Below are 20,589 nucleotides of genomic sequence, written 5' to 3' on the forward strand. Positions count from 1 at the left end.
AATATAAGAAATATCAAAATTACATGAAAAGATAATTTTTTTAACTTAATAGTCTTACTCTTTCTTCAAACTCAACAATTCTTTCTCTGGATATAGATGGTATTCTCTATCACAGATACCCTGAAATTGATCCTGATTGCTGCACTGATGGAATGAACAAGTGCATTAAGGTTGATCCTCACCTCCATGTTGCTGTTAGGGTGCATAGTGTTATCCTGGTTCTGCTCCTCTCACTCAACAACAGTTCAAGCAAATCCTTCCAAGGCTTCCTTGAATTCCCATCCCTCCTGGTTTCTAACAGAACAATAATTTTCCACGACATACATATACCACAGTTTATTAAGTCATTCCCCAATTGATGAACATTCACTTGATATCTAATTCTTGGCCTCCACAAACAGAACTGCTGTGAATACTTTTGTACAAGAGATGTTTTTACCCTTTCTTCATAATCTTTTCAGAGTATACCAAGTATTGGTATTGCTGAATCTCAGAGAATGCACATTATTGTTACCCTTTGGGTGAAATTCCAAATAGCTCCCCAGAAAGGTTAAATGACTCACAGTTCCACCAACAATATTTAGTGTTCCACTTTTCCTAGAATCTTTCCAACATTGATCATTGTCCTTTCTGGTCATATTGGCCAGTCTGAGAGGTGTGAAGTGGTACCTCAGAGATGCTTTAATTTGCATTTCTCTAAAAATTAGTGATTTAGAGCAATTTATCATATGACTGTGGATAGCTTTAATTTCTTTGTCTGTAAATTGCCTTTGCATATCCTTTGGACATTTGTCAATTAGGGAATGGCTTGTTTTTTCTGAAAATGTAACTCATTTCTCTGTATATTTTAGAAATGAGTTTTTTGTCAGAAATAGTAACTGTAAAAATTATTTCCCAATTTACTACATTTCTTTTGATCTTGGTTACAATGGATTTGTCTGTGCAAAACTTTTTTAATTTAATGTAATCAAAATTATCTAGGTTGTTGTTAACAATGTTCTCCATCTCTTCCTTGGTCATAAACTGCTTCCCTTTCCACATATCTGACAAGTAAATTGCTCCTTGATCATCTAGTTTGCTTATAAAATTGTTTTTTTTGTCTAAATCCTGTATCCATTTTGATCTTATCTTGGTATATGGTGTACAGTAGTCAAATCTTAATTTCTTCCATACTAACTTCCAATTAATCCAACAGTTTTCACCTAAGAGAGAGTTTTTATCCCAATTGCTGGACTTAGGTTTACGAAGCAGCAGATTACTATAATCATCTCCTGCTATTGCAGCTAGTCTATTCCTTTTTTATTTATTTGTTTGTTTGTTTGTTCATTCATTCATTCATTCATTCATTCATTCATCCATTCATCCATCCATCCATTTATTTATTTATTTATTTTGCAGCTAGTCTATTCCACTGATCCATCACTTTATTTCTTAGCCAGTACCAGACAGTTTTGACTACTGATACTTTATAATACAACTTTTAGATAAGGTAGGGCTAAGCCACCATCTTTTGCACTTTTTTCTTTCATTAAATCACTGGAAAATCTCCACTTTTTATTTCTCCATGTGAATTTACTGATAAGTTTTTCTATAGCAACTTTTGGGAATTTTTATTGGTAGAGCAATAGACAAGTAATTTAATTTTGATAGAATTGTCATTTTTATTATATTAACTTGGCCTAACCATGACAAGTTGATATCTGTACAGATATTTAAATCTGATTTTAGTTGTGTGATAAGTGTTTTGTAATTGTTTTCAAAAAGTTTTCAAAAGGACTCCCAAATAAAATTAATTTTAAAAGATAATTATGATGGTGATCATGAGAGTCATCATGATTATGATATAAAAAATGGTTGGTTCACAGAATTTTTGCTACTGGTGTGCTTGTCTATTACAAACAATTATTTCTCCCCCAAAGTTCCATTAGTATATGATCTCTTCGTTGCTTTGAAAAATGTTCCATACTCTTAATTGAGAGAAAAGACTAGGCACTGAGAGGCTCAATCAGCATCCTTATTTCCTTTAAAGTTAACTAATCATAAAGGAAAGGAAGATGAGTATAGAACTGCTGACATGAGCCACTTGGATTTTTTTTAGCACTTCCTTCAATGAATTGATCATTACAAGTGCTCAATAAATTCAAATAAGTAATTTAATTGATTTAATTGAATTTCAATTTATTAACCTAAACCAATGAAATAACTTCTGTAGATAGTCATTATTTTATAGTCAGACTCAGTACTGATTTTATCTCTTCTTCAATTTTGAAAACTTGTCTTCTGGACTACAGGAGAGAAAATGAAATAATCCTGATGTGGAAGGAAAAGAATCAGACTTTTGGAGGAGGGGATTATTGGATGCAAACCAGTATGGATTGCTCCTTTTATCACTTATTCTCATCACGTATATAGTGGCAATAATGGGAAACACAGTCTTGATTCTTCTCATCCACATTGACATCCAGCTCCACACTCCAATGTACATCCTTCTCAAATATCTCTCTTTTACAGATATCTTGAACATCTCCAATATTGTTCCCATGATGGCCTTCAACTACATATCTTGCAGGAAATCCATCACATTTGCAGGTTGTGGGTTCCAGATCTTCCTATGTGCCAGCTTTGTGGGTACTGAGTGCCTTATTCTCACAGCCATGTCCTATGATCACTATGTAGGCATCTGCCACCCACTGCGTTATCCCATTCTCATGAATAATCAGATCAGTTTCATTCTGACTGCTGACTGCTGGCTTGGGGGAATCAGCAACTCTATAATTCATACAATTTATGTGATGCTTCTCCCATTTTGTGGCACAAGGACCACTGACCACTTTTTTCTGTGAAGTCCCAGCTGTGTTGAGACTCTCTTGTGTTGATACACCACAATATGAAGAAAAAGTCTATGTGAGTGCCTTATTCTTCTTCCTAATTCCCTTTTCCATCATCCTTTTCTCATATGGTCAGATTCTCTGTATCATGCTTCATATGAAATCTATGGAGGCACAGAAAAAAGCTTTCTCCACCTGTTCTCCTCACCTGACTGTGGTCTCATGTTCTATGGTTCATGTATCTTTACATACACAAGACCAAAGTCCTATCATACTCCATGTCAGAACAAGGTCATGGCCATCTTATACACCATTCTAGCTCCCATGCTCAACCCTGTCATCTACAGTCTCAGAAATAAAGATGTCTTATGTGCCTTGAGGAAGGTTTTTGACAAATCATTTCATCACAGAAATGAAAAGTTTTAAAAACTAGACTGAATGCCCCTGGATGACCTATTCAAAATGTGTGGAAAATATTCAAAGTAACATTCATGCAGTTTTGTTGTTAAGTAAAATTTTTTTTTGGTTTTTTTTATTTTATTATTTTTTTAGGGTTTTTTTTTGCAAGGCAGTGGGGTTAAGTGGCTTGCCCAAAGCACACAGCTAGGTAATTATTAAGTGTCTGAGGCTGGATTTGAACTCAGGGACTTCTGATTCCAGGGCTCATGCACTATCCACTGTGCTTTTTTCAGGTTTTTGCAAGGCAAATGGGGTTAAGTGGCTTGCCCAAGGCCATACAGCTAGGTAATTATTAAGTGTCTGAGACTGGATTTGAACCCAGGTACTCCTGACTCCAAGGCCAGTGCTTTACCTAGCCACCCCTAAGTAACATTTTTTTAAATGGATGACAAAATCTACTATATTAATTCAAACTATATATCTTTCCAAGAAAAATTTATATATTGAATTTATTTCATGAATTCTGGTACTCTACTTATCAAGAATGATGTTATGTTTCATGTTTCATTTCCTCCAGCAGACAACAATCTCATTTGCTGAAGGAACAGTCAGATGGAAAGGTAATACATCTGTGATTCATGGCACAATATTTCATCATCATGACTGCATCAAAGATACTATCAAATGGCATTGTTATTGGTAGCATCATTTAATGGTATAATAGTATCAGAGAATTCTACACAGGTCAATTATCTAGAATCCAACTATTCCATGCACAGTAGGGCTTATTTTCAAACACCAAACTGTTCCATCATACAAACACACACACACACACACACACACACACACACACACACACACACCACACAATGCTGTTCTCCATTGAAAAAAATAAAATAGTTTTCCCATATTATATATAGATTATATACTATGTATAGATAGTTAACTTGTGGTGCTTGTTTACAGATGAACTGGAGTTTTCCTTTTGAACCATTGAATGTAATCAGTTAGGATTTTGAATTATTTATTGATATATGAATTCATCTCTCTACTTATATAGGATGTAACCTTTCTATAAATTTTCATTCTAATATTTTTAAATTTTTAAAGTAATATAGCTATTTCAAATGCTAAAATAATGTGAATGTAATACATACATGCCCTAATATAGATAAATACATGTTATCATGTGTGTATCTTAATGTTATCAATATATATTTCAAGCTACCTAACTTCTGTTTCTCATTTTCCCTGTAATACCAATTATATTCCTCTAATACCTTCTAAACCGCATCAAAGAACTTGAGGTTCTAGGGAACCTGGACTGTCTAACAATTAAATATTTACTCTTTGTTGTTAGAAGGTGCTTTGTACACAGTACCCAGTCTCCTCTTCTCTTCAGTCCTTCTCTCCATTAGTATTACACTGTTTGCCTTTAGCTTTGAGTAATTGTCATCATTTATTATCTTCTCTACTATAGTCTGCTGAACAAAAAAGGAACAAAATCATATAATAATTCTGAATAGAGGAAGTTCATATTAATGATTCACCATCTCAACTGGACACATACTCTATTGTCATAACCTATTACATCTGACTTATCAACTCATTATAATATTCCCCACAATTTCTCTTTTAAATTTTTTCATTCATTCTGTAGCTTACCCTCCCCCCTCACAGCCCTCTCAGCTGAGATATTTATCTCCTGTTTTGCAGAAACCAATAAGACAAAAACCTTTTTTCTCTATTTTTCCACATCTCACATTACTCCTATGTCTTTCCAATTACCTTCTCTTTTACTGCATCTCACATGATGAAGTAACTTTAATCGTTACTAAGGCTAACCTCTTCACATCCTCAAAGAAACAATTCTTTCAAATGTTCTCCAATAGGCTGTTTCCCCTTTGTTATCATTAGCCTTTTGCTAATTTTAAATATTTTCCCTTTCTATTTGCTCATCTCTCTTACTGTTTATAAACATGCCCATGTCTCCCCCATTGAAAAACTAAAACAAAAACTTCACAATATTGAACAAAATAATAATGTTAAAAACTAGTTTAGACCAAATGGAAAAAAGTAAAACAAAAGGTAAATGTGGAGAAGAATGCCTTCAAAAACAAAATTAGCCAGATTGAAAAAGAGGCAAAAAAGCTCTCTGAAGAAAATAATTCCTTCAAATGCAGGATGGAACTAAAGGAAGCTGATGACTTTGCAAGAAATCAAGAAGAAAAAAAAAACTTCTAAAGAAGCCCAAAATTAGAAGAAAATGTGAAATATCTCCTTGGAAAAATAGGTGACCTCAAAAACAGATCCAGAAGAAATCATTTTAAAATTTTGGGGCTAACTGAAAGTTATGACCAGGAAAAGAACCTAGACTTCATTTTTCAATAAATAATAGGGCAAAATTACCCTGAGATCCTAGAAACAGAGTGTACAATAGAAATTGAGGCAATTCACTGATCACTTCCTGAAAGAGATCCCCAAAGAAAAACTTCCAGGAATTTTATAGTCAATTCGAAAACCTCCAAGTCAAAGAGAAAATACTAAAAGCTGCCAGAAACAAGCAATTCAGCTATCATGGTTAAACAGTCAGGATTACACAGGATCTGGCAGCATCTACATTAAGGGCTCATAGGGATTGGAATATGATTCTGGAAGGCAAAAGATCTTGATTTACAACCAAGAACCAACTACCCAGCAAAATTGAACATCCTCTTTCAAGAGAAAAGATGGAATTTCAAACTTTCCTATTGAAACAATCAGAGCTGAACAGCAAGTTTGATCACCAAGTACAGGATTCTGGTGAAACATAGAGGCAGTGGACAAGAAGGACTAACTATGAGGAACTTAATGATATTGAACTGTTTGTATTAATGCACAGGAAGAAGATATTGATAACTCATATGAACTTTCTCATTTATAAGAGCTGTTAGAAGGAATATATATGTATATATACATATATATATATTATACACACACACCCACACCCACACCCACACCCACACACACACACACACACACACTTACACACACACACACAGGGCACAGGAAGGAGCAGAATATAATGGTTTAATGATGGACCCATTGGGTGATGAAAGGTTGTAAGGGGAAGCTCTGGACCGGGGCGACCCATGAAGGTCATATGACCTGGGCCGTGAGACCCCTGGAAGTCTGAACCTGCCTTGTAAGGTATCTTATAGGGTACTGGGACGGCTTCGCTAACAGGATGTGGCTCCGCCCATGGGTTGGAACTTGGGAGGAGCATGTACCCCGGGAAGAAAGGGTTACTGGATAAAAGAGCGCTGTGCAAAAGTTCGGGGGGCCATTTTCTGCTGTTCATGAATAAAGATGCTGCTGTTGTAAACCAGGCTCGTGTGTGGCTGTGAACTTCCTTCCCATCCCCCAGGGCGGAAGCCGGAGTGCACCCGAAGACCTCGGAGAGAGGTAAGCCCGCGGCTAGGCTCATTCTCAAGGCAGAAGCAGGTGCTCGGGTGCACGTTTCAAATGTGCACGTTTCAAAAGGTATTACTGGGGGAAAGAGAAAGGAGAAGAAGGAGCTAAGATATTTCATATAAGAGTCAAGAGAAAGCTTTTTCAATGGAGTGGAATGGGGCAAAGTGAGGGGGAATGAGTGAGCCTTCATTCTCATCAGAAATGGTGCAGAGAGGAAATATTATAAACACTTAATAGGGTATAGAAATCTATCTTACTCTAGAGAAAAATGAGAAGAGAGGAATGGGATAAGGGGGAATGGGGGGGGAAAGGAAGGGGGAATAGGTGATAGAAGAAAAGGAATAACTTATGGGACTGTAATCAGATCGTATACAATTCTGAGCATTAGGAGGGTGAAAGGAGAGAGAGACAGAATAGAATAAATGGAAGTGGGGAGGAACAGAATGGAGGGAAATACAACTAGATATAGCCACCTTGGGACAAAATATTGAAGCAACTTCTCTGGTGGACTTATGATAAAGAAGACAACTCATCCCAGAGACAGATGTGATGGAATCTGAATATAGATTGAGGTATGATTTTTTATTCCTCCCAGTTAATTTCCATTGAGGTTTCTTTATCTTTTTTGGTGTTTTACTTTCACATTAAGAGTCTTATAATAATATAAAATGCAAAAATCATAAAGAGAACAAAATTTATTATTGAACAGAACCTCAGGAAAATCACAATCTAAAATTAGTCCTTCATTTATTTTTTAATTATTTAAAGTACACTGGCAAATGACAATTTAAAAAGATACAATCAGAAAATCAACATTTTGCTCTCATTCACCTTATTCCAATTAAATTACTATTAAGAAAGTGAAACTTTAAGCCACTAGATGAACATTAGATGAAACTTTAAACTATTAGAGGAACAGATAATTTTCATATATAGAAACTACTGATAGTACCAATTTTTTTAAATTGTTTTTTGCAAGTACTATTTTTGTTCATCGTTTATTATCAAAGAGGACCAAAGAAATCATATGGCTATGTCCTGACTTGTGCTTTAATTCTATTTAAGTAAGGTAGGTTCTATAAAGTTATTATCTGTTCTCTGTCTTTCAGTAATCAAATACCAATGGCAGGACCAAAAACAAGATAGCAGGTGATGACCCAGAATGCAGTGAATGACTTTGACACCTTTGTTGATATTTGCATAACTCCACTTGCTAAAGCAACCTTCATGATCATTGGAACAAAGTGCTCTCATCTACACATTTTGACCGACAGAACAATGGTGACCATAGTCTTCTCATGCTAGGAGTAGATATCCTTCTGACTCATTTATGTGTTTGAAGCCTGTTGGTTATTTTTAACTTAGTTTAGATTATCTTATAAGATGGTTTTACCAAAGTGTGGCCACAAGCATTATATAACTTCTTGGAGTCACAGGTGACAGTTGGGTGAAAAGTCAAGATGAATGGCCTGAAAAGTAGTCAGCAACACATCTACTCCTTCATGAATAATATTACACTGAGGAGCCTGACTTTACATTTCCTAAAAAATTACCTTTTACTGGTATCTTATTGTCTGATCTTGCTATCTCTTATACTTTGTGTTTCTTCCTTAAGGATATGATTTCTTTCTCATCACACTCAATTTGAATCAATGTATATCATGGAAATAATGTAAAGACTGACAAATTGCCTTTTTTTTGCAGGATGGGGGAGGGAAGTAAGATGAGGGGGGAAATTGTAAAACTCAAAATAAATAAAATCCTTAATTTTTGAAAAAAGTTATCTTTTAGTTATTTCCAGATTGAACCAAGATGCCAGAGTGAAGGCAGGGACTTGCATGAACTCTCCACCTAAATTCCTCCAAAGATCTTTAAATAATGACTCAAACAAATTCCAGAGCAACATAACACACAAAAAGACAATGGAATAATTTTTCAGCATAATATGTCTAAGCAGGTTGGCAAGAAAGTTCTGTTGCACCAGGTTAAGAGAGAAGAGCAGTAAAGCACTGCCCATTTCAGTATAGACAGATCCCCAACAACACAGGGACTGACAACTGGGAAACTGAACCACAGGTGCAATGGTGGTTTCCAGATTGTTTGTATATGTAACTGGGTGAAAATGAAATACTAAATAAATAATATTTTATGTCATGATTGCAAAAGATCTTAAAAATTCATCTTGTGATTTTATAGGATAAATCATGAATTGTACCTATTTTTAACTTCAAACCTATATCCTGAGACATGCTTTTGTTTGTGCCAGCAGTTGGAAGGCTGAGCATAACATGTTGGACAAAAGGCTATCTGTAACTTACAAAAAGTGCAGAAATGTAGAAACCAACTTTTCAGTAATGAAAAATAGATCCATATTACTTTCTGAGAGAGAAAACCATATAAAAGACATAATTGCTCCATAAATTAAACTACTGCTCTAGGGGGAGAAAACTTAATTTTCAATTCCTGAATATAAAGGAATTTGGTTGGGTTTGTCTTCAGCTTGATTTTTTGGAAGTTTAGCTTATGCATTACCCAACTATCACATGTGGTCGGTGGTTTAGCAGTGCAAGGAGAGTTTTGAAGTGGACAAAAAAACAAAACAAAAAATTTGTATATTGAAACCTTGATAAAAGCAAATGTCAGTTTTTCACTTCATTCATAGAATAAACTTTTATTCTTTAAAGAGACTGTTTTTCGTATGAGATGCCAAGAGAAGAAAAACACAACTATAATTGTGGTTCTCTTACTGAATTCCAAGTAATTTTCCAGTGTTTTGTTTGGTTTATGGCCATCAGACAGAAATAGATATTTGAGATCATTCATTTTCCTCTTTATCCATTATTTAGAGGCAATAAAGTAGGCACTAAGCTTCCTTAAATTTTGTGGATTGCAAATTTCACATGGATCATCTTTTCAAGAAATGAGAGTCTTATAGCAGAATATTTTGGGAAGGAAAACACATATTTGTAAGAGTCAAAGTAGCAACTATTTTATAAAATGTCCCTTCCAGACACTGGGTGCTTCATTTTTATTTAATACAAAATAAGACTTTATTTCAGAGACCTTGATGTATATTTTCAAATTAAAATGAATAATTTTCCTTAAAAGTGACAGTAGTCAGATCTTATTTCAATTTAGATGCAGGACTTGACTCAGTGCCACATTTGTCCAAATCTCATAGTTTCTATCCCAATTTGCTTAAGGAAATAAAATCAGTTGTACTGTTAAGGTTTAGGATATTACAGCCTTGATACAGCTATTATAGAAAAAATTCTTGATGGTTATATTTTTGTATTTAGAAAATGTTCCTTTTTTAATATTTTGTTTCTCCAACTACAAATAGTTTTAGCCAATAATTTTTGCAAGGTTTTGAACTTTACATTTTTCCCTCCCTCCCTTCCCTACCCCTCCACCTGAGAGAAAACATTCTACTATTCGTTCTACATTTATAACCATGCAAAGCAATAGAACATATTGATAATGTTGTAAAAGAAGAAAGAAATCCAATTAGAAAAAAGAAAGCAGTGAGAAAAAAATGACATAAGACATAAGGCAATTTAAAAATTGAAGGTAAATCTTTAATTTTAATTTCAATATCATAGATTCTTATTTGGCAATGGATGGTATTTTGCAACATAAGTCCTTTAAAATTAACTTTGATTATTATACTGTTGAAATGAGCAAGTCCATCATAGTTGATCATCACCCCATATTGTTGTTAGTATTTATAATGTTTTTCTTGTTCCAATAATTTCATTCCTATGATGAATATGTTTTTCATCAAGTTGGGATCTAATTTATATTCTCTTGACTATAATAGATATATTGTTTTCCTGACATTTAAAGTTTTAAGAGACTTTGATTATATGTAGGGTTTTTTTTTAATTTATTGCAAGGCAAATGGGGTTAAGTTTGCCCAAGGTCACACAGCTAGGTAATTATTAGGTGTCTGAGACTGGATTTGAATTCAGGTACTCCTGACTCCAGGGCCAGTGCTCTATCCACTGTACCACCTAGCCAATCCTATAAGTAGCATTTTTCATTATATACTCTTTATTTTTATAATCCAGAAACATAAAATGTGTTTTCAGTGTGTTTACTAAAGAGTAATTTTATTATTAAAAATGATTGATCAGAATTCATTGTTAAAAATTATGGCTCTCTGGAAGGGAGAAATTCTGGCAATATGAATTAAAAGGAATTATAATTGGATTGACAAAAAAATTTTAAAAAAACTCCATGTCAGTGGATAGACATCAGCCTAGGAATGAGGAAGATCTGAGTTCAAATCCAGAATCAGGCACTTAATAATTACCTAGCTGTGTGACCTTGGGCAAGACACTTAACCCCACTGCCTAGCCCCAAAAACATTCATGTGGATAAAAATATAAGACCTATTTACAAGCAGTGGGAACTAAAATGCACTTCATGACATTTGGGGAATGTCTGAATAAATGATGGTGCATGGATACAATGGTATACTTTGCTGCAGAATATTCTGCTATTAAAAAAAAATGATGAAGGGAAGAAAGTGTTTCAGAAAAACCCAAGAAGTCCTATCAACTGATACAGAAAAGTAAGTAGGTCCAAGAAAACTTTTTTTAACACTTTGTAAAACTTAAAACACTTGCAACTCTGATCGATCATGATAAATTATGACTCCAGAGAGATAGATAGGCATAAGCACCCTATCAGAAAGGTGATAGGTTCAAGATGCAAAATAGCATAATTTGGGGGCATTAAACATGTGAAGATTTATTTTGTCTTACCATGTATAATTAATGCACTTACTTTCTAGTCTTATAATTGGGAGACAGAAGACAGAAGTTAATTTTAAAATAAAATTTAAAAGATAATTAAAAATTATTTTAATTGGCCTGATTTCTGAAACTCCTTATCAATACCTTATTCTTGTCCATATGATAAACATTATATGCCAATAAATTCATCTTTATCTTTCTTGCTCTGTTGGGTTTCACTCACTCTTACAAATGATGTCATATTTCTTATGACTACAGTTTCCAGAGAAGTTTTCTTCTTTGAATCCTCCATCTTTTTAAGTTAACACAAAGACCAATCAAAGATTATTAGATAGTGTTTTATTGAAAGCACTCCAACATATATCTAAATGACTAAACTCTTCATCAATATTATATGATGTGTCCTTGAAAGTTTTGCAATCTCTTTGCGAAAGTCCTTTCCTAATGTTTTCTTTTTTTATTCAGTGACATGCTTCAATAAGAAAACTTCTTCCATTTTCCCTCCTCTTATCTTCTCCTAAATGCTCTCTACTTGTTTCCTCATTCTGAGGACTAAATTTCCTCATATGAATATAATTTCTGTACTTCTTTTTTGAAGAAGACCTCAACATCAGGGAGGTGATGCCAGGATAGGCACATGAATTGGATTTGACTGAGGGGGTTCTGTGATAAATCAACAGCCTCATTTTCTCCTCCAATGTCATGTAGACCCAGTGGCCAGATACGAATCAGGATGACTAGAGATGTCCCTGGATGGGAGACAACAAGAGTGAAATTACTTCCCCAAGCTACTAATTGGCAAGTGTTTGAGGCTGGATTTGAACTCCTGTCCTCCTGAATCCAAAGTCTGTGCTCTATCCAGTACAATACATCATCATTTACTTATAATGTTCCTTTAAAACAGAGGATCTCAAATATGTTGATTTCATGACCCCCTTACACTTGAGCCTTGCCTTTGTCTATGTGGGTTTGAACTATTGATATTTACAATATCAGTAAGTAAAACATCTTGATATCACTGCAAAAATAATTTTAGTCACCTGAAGTACTTAAAGGAGTCTAGTGGTGCTGGAAATCTCCAGACTTCACTTTGAGAACTGCTGCTGAGAATCAGATATACTCACTCATATTCCATGTCATCCCATTCATTCCATTTAACCACACAGACATACATACACACACACACACACACACACACACACACAAATATAAGCAATATTTATGAGGTCAAATTTGCTTTCTGTCATGGCCTCTAGTTAGTGGCTTGAACTATGAACTTCCCACCCCCATTCACAGAGAAGACTGCATTCCTGTGGGAGGACATGGCTTTGTCCAGTACAGAGAGAAAAACAGCTCTAAGTGTTCTCACCTTGTCTGTGTGGGTAGCAGCACTTTCCCAACTCTGATTATCCAGGGAAAGCTTCTGCCATTTCTAGTCCAGATTGCCTAGCCCAGGGACTGGAGTGCCAAAAGATAGCCCAGATCCAATACCACATTCTAGGGAGTGAACTAATGACACTCCCTAAACAGGCAGTCCAGAGAGATCTTCCAGCTTTCCTTACTTTTTGGTCCACTGAGAAACACCCTGGAATTCCTAATCCAATTAAGGATTCTAGGATTTTCAACAAGGAAGGTATGAAAACTGGTACCTTCTCCAATATCAGAACCTTGAGAAAGCCAAGACACCAAAATGAAAAAAAAAAAGTCAGCTCAAAGCAGGGTCTGTTGAATGGTACCTTAGAGATAAGCATACTAGCTCAGAAAAGGAGGCTAGAATGGGTCAGTTTATATATATACCATCCATCAATTGGGGAATGGTTGAACAAACTTTGGATTATTTTTTGTGAGGGAACACGACTGTCCTGTAAGGAATCATAAGGCATCCCTTCTTTAAGGACATCAGAAAAACCTGGAAAGACTTACATAAATTGATGCTGAGGGAAATAAGCAGAAACAGAAGAACATTATACACATTAACAATAACATGGGGTGATGATGAACCATGATGGATTTAGTCATTGTAGCAGTACTGTAATCAAAGACAATTTTAGGGGCCTTGTGATGGAAAATACCATCCATATACAGTGAAGGAACTGTGAAGCTTAACTAAAGATCAATGCTTTTTATCTTCAATTTTAAAACTTGTCTTGGAGCAGCTAGGTGGCACAGTGGATAGAGCACTGACACTGGAGTCAGGAGTACCTGAGTTCCAATCTGGCCTCAGACACTTAATAATTACCTGGCTATGTGGCCTTGGGAAAGTCACTTAACCCCATTTGTCTTGCAAAAACCTAAAGCTTGTCTCATGTACTAAGTAATTTTTTTTTCCTCTCCAGTGGTTTCTTCCTTTTGGATCTGATTCTTGTCTCACTATATGTTCAATACTAATTTATGTTCTGCATGTTTGCAAATGTAAAACCAGTATTAGATTGCTTTCTCTTAGGGGAAGGGGTAGAGGGGAATGGAGGGAAGGAGGGAGAAAAATAGTAAATTTGAAAACGTTGGAAATAAATGGTTGTTAAAATGACCACAGGAAATAGGAAATTAGAAAAACAAATAAAATATTCATTTAAATGAAAAGTATTTACTTAACCACCACAAAAGGCATGCATTCATGAGGGATGATATCACTTTGAGGTAATTTAACTGTGCTAAAGTACCCAACATCATGATCCACCAAGTGATCATCAGAGTATCTGAAGTCCTCAGACATGCTTTGTACTCAGGTAACCAGGAACACAGTAGCAGTCTAAATTTTAGTCTCCTAAATCAATGAAGATGAGGGTATTTGATATCTTTTAAGGTGAAATTATCTTAGTCTGAAGAAGGGAGGGAGGAATATGTCTCTCCAACCACACTAAGGTAATGCTACCCAGAATGCTTTGAGATATTGCTATACTTCCTTTTTCTTGTATTTTATGGATTCCCTGGAGTGCCCGGCATTGTGGATATACAACAAAAGCTCTCTCCTTCATTTTAATGAAGCTTAATACCTTGATTCTCCTGGGAAGACTCTGGATGTATAAATACATCCTTGCCAGGACTTGTTAAATAATTGTCATTTATTCACAGATATCTATCATTTCATATTTAATCCACAGTCAAGAAATCAAAATCATGCACAAATCAGTTGGAAGTCGGGGTTTCTTTAGATATAAGCACAATTTATTCCTTTAGATTAATGTATTTTGGACTTGGAAATCAGGAGATGTGGTTCTTATCAATATCTATTATCAATTAAATGTTTGACCTTGGTCCTGTCAGTTTCATTCTCTGACTCTCATTTTTATCATCCATAAATTTATGAAAGTGGATAAAATTATAGTTTTTATTATTTGCTGCTGTCAGTGTACTATTTGTGTTTTTATTTCCACAAACTTTAATTATAGTGTGACCAGTTCTTCTTTTCATTAATAGTTTGCATTGACAGTTGTTGAACCCTAACTCTAATTAGCTTTTTAATGTTATATGAAAACTGGTAGAAGATGCATATTGGAATAAGAATGAATCTGGTCTTAAAACCCTGCTTTCCACCTAGCTCCTTACAATACAGAACTATTTCCCTGAGGGTTATAGATAATGGTGATGCCTTCCTTTCATAGCCATGGTACAAGATTCCCTTGATTCAATTATAATGTGTCTTGAGGAAGGATTTTGTTCTCTACTCATTTACTACTGATAAGAGACCTTTCCAGGCTGACCTATGTGGATGGAGCTCCCTAAAGGACAGATCCTGAATCCCTCTGAAGATAGAGCTCAGAGGAGGCAAACAGAAACACTTGGTACCTAGCTTGATCAGAAGTACATAGATTCCAGGCATGTGAGCCCTTGACCTTCCCTCCTCTTGCCTGACATCTTACTTCTCTTCCACACTTTTATGGAGTCCTTCAGAAAAGTTGAAAAGCCTGGTCATTTGACCTTTGACTTAAGTCTTCCTTTCCTCACCCTCTTAAATAAATGGAAATTAGGACTACACTCTTCCTCTTTCCCTGTGTCTAACTATTGGCAAAGAAACACTATTCCTGTAACTGGACTCTGAATCCAGCTTCTTGAGGCAAAGCGTGGAGAAAGTAAGAAGTCTAATGACCCATGAGAAGACTGGTCATCAGGCAAGTCGTGTGTCCTTCCCAGAGTGTAAGTATTTTGACCTAGAAATTAACTAAGAAGTAATGGTTTGTCTTTCCAACTTGTATTTGCTTTCTGTTCTTTGCCCATCTCTAGCTAGCTCTGCCTCTGTGTCTAAGTATATCTCTATCTTTGCCTGTGATTGTCTCTCTGTCTCTTCTCTGTCACTCTGCCTCTCTCTCTCTCTCTCTCTCTCTCTCTCTCTCTCTCTCTCTCTCTCTTCCATCTCTATACCCCCTATCCTTTTCCTTCCCCTCAAATTTCTGTCTAATCTCATTCTCCTCAAAGGAACATTTGCATTCCTCAGATTTCTAGGTTTGTTATCAAGGAGTCTAATTTGATGAGGTACAAGTTAGATTTTTGTCTATGGGTGATTACCAGAGGATCCATGCTTATTAGTTCATCATGAACGGGCTTCCTTGACATTGAGTGAAGATTGCCCCTGTGCTGTTTATTCTGATGTTCCCCTCACAGGCTTCTCTCTCACAAGAGTTCTTAAGCTTTGGTCCGTGAACATGTTTTGTTTGTTTGCTTCTTTTTATTGTTCTGTTGACTTACCATTGATTCCTTCCATAATACTTCATAACTCGCTTTATGAATTTAAGCAGAAGACACAAAGCAGGGGTTCACTGTCTTCCCCAGATTAACAGTCAAAGTGATCCAGGACACACAAACATGAAATGTCCCCTTGCTCATAAAGCAGAGTATCAACACCCTTTGTGGGTTCAGCTTCAAAAATACATGAAGAATAAATCCCCAAATACCAAGAAACCTAGCCCTAGGTAGGCTTGGGGGGGGGCAGAAGTTTCCATAGCTGGGCTATGAATGAGATTTGTTACCTAGAGTCCCATGGATCATTAAACCTTTCACTAAATGATCTGGGAGGTAACGTCCAGCTTTAAAATCCTTTAAAATGCAAGCCTTCCCAATATTGAAAAAAAATATATGAAACTTTACTGACCTGCAAGCATTTTGCCTATAATTTAGATTGTATCAGATGTGTTAAACTTCTCCCTTGTAGTCACTTCTCCTCCTTAGAAATTAGTGTCTGTGACTTTAAGATGGAAGGGTTGGAGGAGCTGATTTCTCAAGTTATATTCTTCTCTGATAGTCTATCATTCAGCTATTCATCAGGGAAGACATGGCAGACTAGTCCCTCTGGCATGGTATTGGTAAACGGACAAGCCATCAATGATGTCAGGACAGAATACAATGTTTTTGTAAGTTCAGAGCCAGGGTACTTTACAAATAAACAAAACTCAGAGGAAATGTTTATGGTAAGCTGAAAGGGAATCCCAAAGGACTTGGACTGCAGGGACAATGACTCCAGAAAGAGAAATGCCTAGCAAACTGGAGCATGTAAAAGTCTTTGTATAGTATAACAGGTCTATCCTTCAGTACATCCTATAGCTTAGGGGAAATTATGAAGGCTAAGAAAGGCATCCTGTTCTTTATCAACAGAAACAAAGTTGCTATGAGTATTTTTGTACAAGTGATTTTTTTCCCCTTTTTCATGATCTCTTCAGGGTATAGACCCAGTAATGTTATTGCTGGATCAAAGGTTGTGCACATTTTTATTTCCCTTTGGACATAATTCCAAATTGCTCTCCAAAAAAAGGCTGGATGAATCTACAGATCTACCAACAATGTATTAGTGCCCCAGATTTCCCACACCCCTTCCAACATTGAGGTGGTACCTCAGAGATGCCTTGACATTGCTCTGTTCAGTAATGATTTAGAACAATTTTTCATATGACTGCAGAGAACTTAGTTTTCCTCATCTGTAAATTGCCTTTACATATCCTTTGACCATTTGTCAATTGGGGAATGCCTTTTTATTTGTTTACTTTTGGTGTTTTTTTTATAAATTTGACTCAGTTTGCTTTATATTTTAGAAAAGAGTTCTTTGTTAGAAACACTATTTGTAAAAAATTGTTTCTCAATTTGCTACATTACTTTTGATCTTGATTAGAGTGAATTTGCTTTCACAAAAACATTTTAATTTAATGAAATCAAAATTATATAGTTTATTTTTAATGATGATCTCCATCTCTTGCTTGGTCATAAACTGCTCTCCTTTCCTTAGATCTGACAAGCAAACTATACCTTGTTTACCTGGTTTGCTTATAATATTGTCTTTCATATCTAAATCCTTCACCTATTTTGATCTTAGCTTGTTATAGGTTGTAAAATATTGATCTTATCCAAGTTTTTGCCATACTACCTTCCAACAGTTTTTTATCAACGAGTGAGCTGTTATTCCAGAAACTGGACTCTTTGGTTTTATCAAACAGCAGAGTGCTATAATCTTTTCCTGCTGTCTCTTCTGTACCTAATCTATTGCACTGATCCACCACTATTTCTTAACCATTACCAGACAGTTTTTTGACTGATGCTTTATAACATGATTTTAGATCTGGTAAGGCTAAGCTGCCTTCTTTTGCATTAAATCCCTTGTTATTCTTCAATTTTTGTTTCTTCCTCTGAATGTAGTTACTACTTTTTCTAGCTCACTAATGTAATTTTTGGAAGTTTGATTGGCATGGAACCAAATAAGTATTTTAATTTATGTAGAATTGTCATTTTTATTATATTATCTCAGCCTATCCATGAGCAGTTGATATATTCTCAGTTATTTAGATTTGATTTGATTTGTGTGAAAAGTATTTTATGGTTGTTTTCATAGAGTTTCTGAGTCCGCCTTGGCAGGTAGACTCCCATCAATTGGGGAATGGCTAAACAAATACCAGTATATGTATGTGATGAAACACTATTGTTCCCTTAGAAATCAGGAGTGATAGGAATTTGGAGAAGCCTAGAAAGACTTGCATGAATTGATGCTGAGGGAGATAAGTGGAACCAGAAGAACATTATACACTCTAACAGCAACTTGGGGGAAATGAATAACCTTAATTGAATTACTCCATCAGTGCAACGATCAAGGAAAGTTTTAGGGTCTGTGATGGGGAATGCAGTCTCTATCCAGAGAAAGAACTGTGGAGTTTAAACAATGACCAAATATTATCTTCAATTTTTAAAGAAGTTGTTACATGTACTACATAATTTAGCTCTCTTTAATATTTTATTTCATGAAAAAGGATTTTTTTCAACATATTCAATTTTGTTCAATGCATTTCATGGAAACAATATAGAGATAATCAGATTGCCTTCTGGGTGGGGAGGGGAAAGGGAGGGTATAGGGAAGGGAGGAAGGGTGAAAAATTGTAAAATTCAAAACATTACAAAAATGATTGGGAGAACCTACTATTGTATATAATTGGAAAACAAATAAAATATTTTATATTAAAAAATGAGTCTGAACCAAAGGGGGGAAAAGTATCCCAGAGATGTGATGAGTGCCATCAAAAGTAGAGGTGAGAGGACAAAAGAATTATATTATTTGTTTAAATAAGGACAGGTTGTGCAAACTCTTTCAAACTGAAGGCTAAAAAGGTGAGTAACACTGTGCTAAATAATAGCTAATTAATGAAAGCAGTTCACATTTTATAGCAATATACAATATACAGAAGTCTTTTCTCTTCATGACCTCTTGGTGTAGAGAAAGTATTATTACTCATTTTACAAGTGAGGGAATGGAAGAACAAAAAATATGGTTAACAAGAATTACTAAGTTCATCATTAGCAAACTTAAATATCTCTATTTTAAAAAAGAAAAAAAAAATTGGTTAGGAATAGAAGTAGACTGTACTATCTTTTAAAATTTAAAGGCAGTGTTGAAGGATGTAGGAGAGAAAGTCTGCAACATGAAATGAGGTAAGGAGAGAGAGATATAAGAAGAGGGAGACCTGGAGAATTGGAGATCTACAAAACCTGAGTATTAGAATAAAGTTTAAGAATTGAAAGACTGGACTTAAGACCAAGTTGGCAGAGAAAAGACAGACACTGATAGGTGCTCTCTCTTTCCCCTCAGAAATAACATGAGAGAAACCTCTTAAAAGAAATTTGATCAACAAAACCCAGAAAAAGAAGCTAGGAGAACAGTCACCAAGAAGGTCTGTTTCAGGGGACCATGGGTGAACCAGGAGACCAGAGCAGAGGATCAGCTCCAAGAGTGTAGCTGGGGGAAGACAAAATGCCAGCCTTAGACACAGAGACTCTGGTGAATGTTGGGTGTTAGATTCAGCTTTAGTTCTGGATTCTTTGGCCAGGTCGAGAGGAGCTACCGGAGGGTGAGTTCCAGCATAGAGTCGCAGAGCATGCCTGGAGAACAACCAGTTGGACCGGGGAGGTGAACTCCAGACTTTCAGCTGAGCCCTTTGCCCAGAACAAACAATAAACAAGCCCCCTACCCCCTAGATCTAGAGCTCTCTGAGTTAGCGTCTTTTCCTTCCAAGATTTTTTTTCTATGGATCCACCTTACCGCTGACCTTTCTTCATTTTACCAAGACCTTGAGTTGGGGAGGGGCTGGTTCACAGAGGTTTAGTGTTGGGATTCCTAGAGACTTTACTCACTGAGTGCAAATTCTCTGACTGTCCAGTGGGAGGTGCTGGTTGCCTTATCTGGAGTGTCTGTGGCCTTGATTGGGGCCTACTCCCTTAGCCTAAATGGAGTGATTGAAGCTCTTAAATACTTTTTCCTCCAATCAGTGGTGGGCTTTACCCTGGGGTGAGGTCATCCCTCTCCCTACTGTCTGCAGAGATGGCTCTTTTGCTCACACACCTGTATCTGGGGCAGAAGTAATCTGTAATTGTGTTTGCTCTGGGAAAAGGGCTCAGCTGCAATAGGGGTGTGGACTCAGAGTTGCTTATACCCAAGGAGCCCAGGGATGGTGTCCATCAGCTCTTCTGCAGTGGAACTCTCCACCCAGCCCTGTCACCATGCTCCAGATGGTCAGCACCAACACCAATGCCTGTACTTCTTAGTTGACACAAGCCCAGGCGGTCTAGCCCCACTGCTGATCAAGCAGGCACAGCACTCAGGCCCCCGGGACTCCACTCCAGCCACCAATCAGGCTGATCCTTGGCTGATCCACCCTGTGCACCCAGACTCACCCATGATTGTG

General features: G+C 36.2%; 1 long non-coding RNA gene across 1 annotated transcript; it reads left to right on the forward strand.

Moving 5' to 3' along the window:
• Positions 1-1,402: 1,402 nt before the first annotated feature.
• Positions 1,403-7,970, forward strand: LOC141492798 (uncharacterized). Its single transcript, XR_012470051.1, has 4 exons — positions 1,403-1,489; positions 2,512-2,624; positions 3,808-3,847; positions 7,790-7,970. It is a non-coding gene; the product is annotated as an uncharacterized LOC141492798 (long non-coding RNA).
• The last annotated feature ends 12,619 nt before the right edge of the window (positions 7,971-20,589 follow it).

The sequence above is a fragment of the Macrotis lagotis genome, chromosome 1, assembly GCF_037893015.1.
Source record: "Macrotis lagotis isolate mMagLag1 chromosome 1, bilby.v1.9.chrom.fasta, whole genome shotgun sequence".
Classification (NCBI taxonomy): domain Eukaryota; kingdom Metazoa; phylum Chordata; class Mammalia; order Peramelemorphia; family Peramelidae; genus Macrotis; species Macrotis lagotis.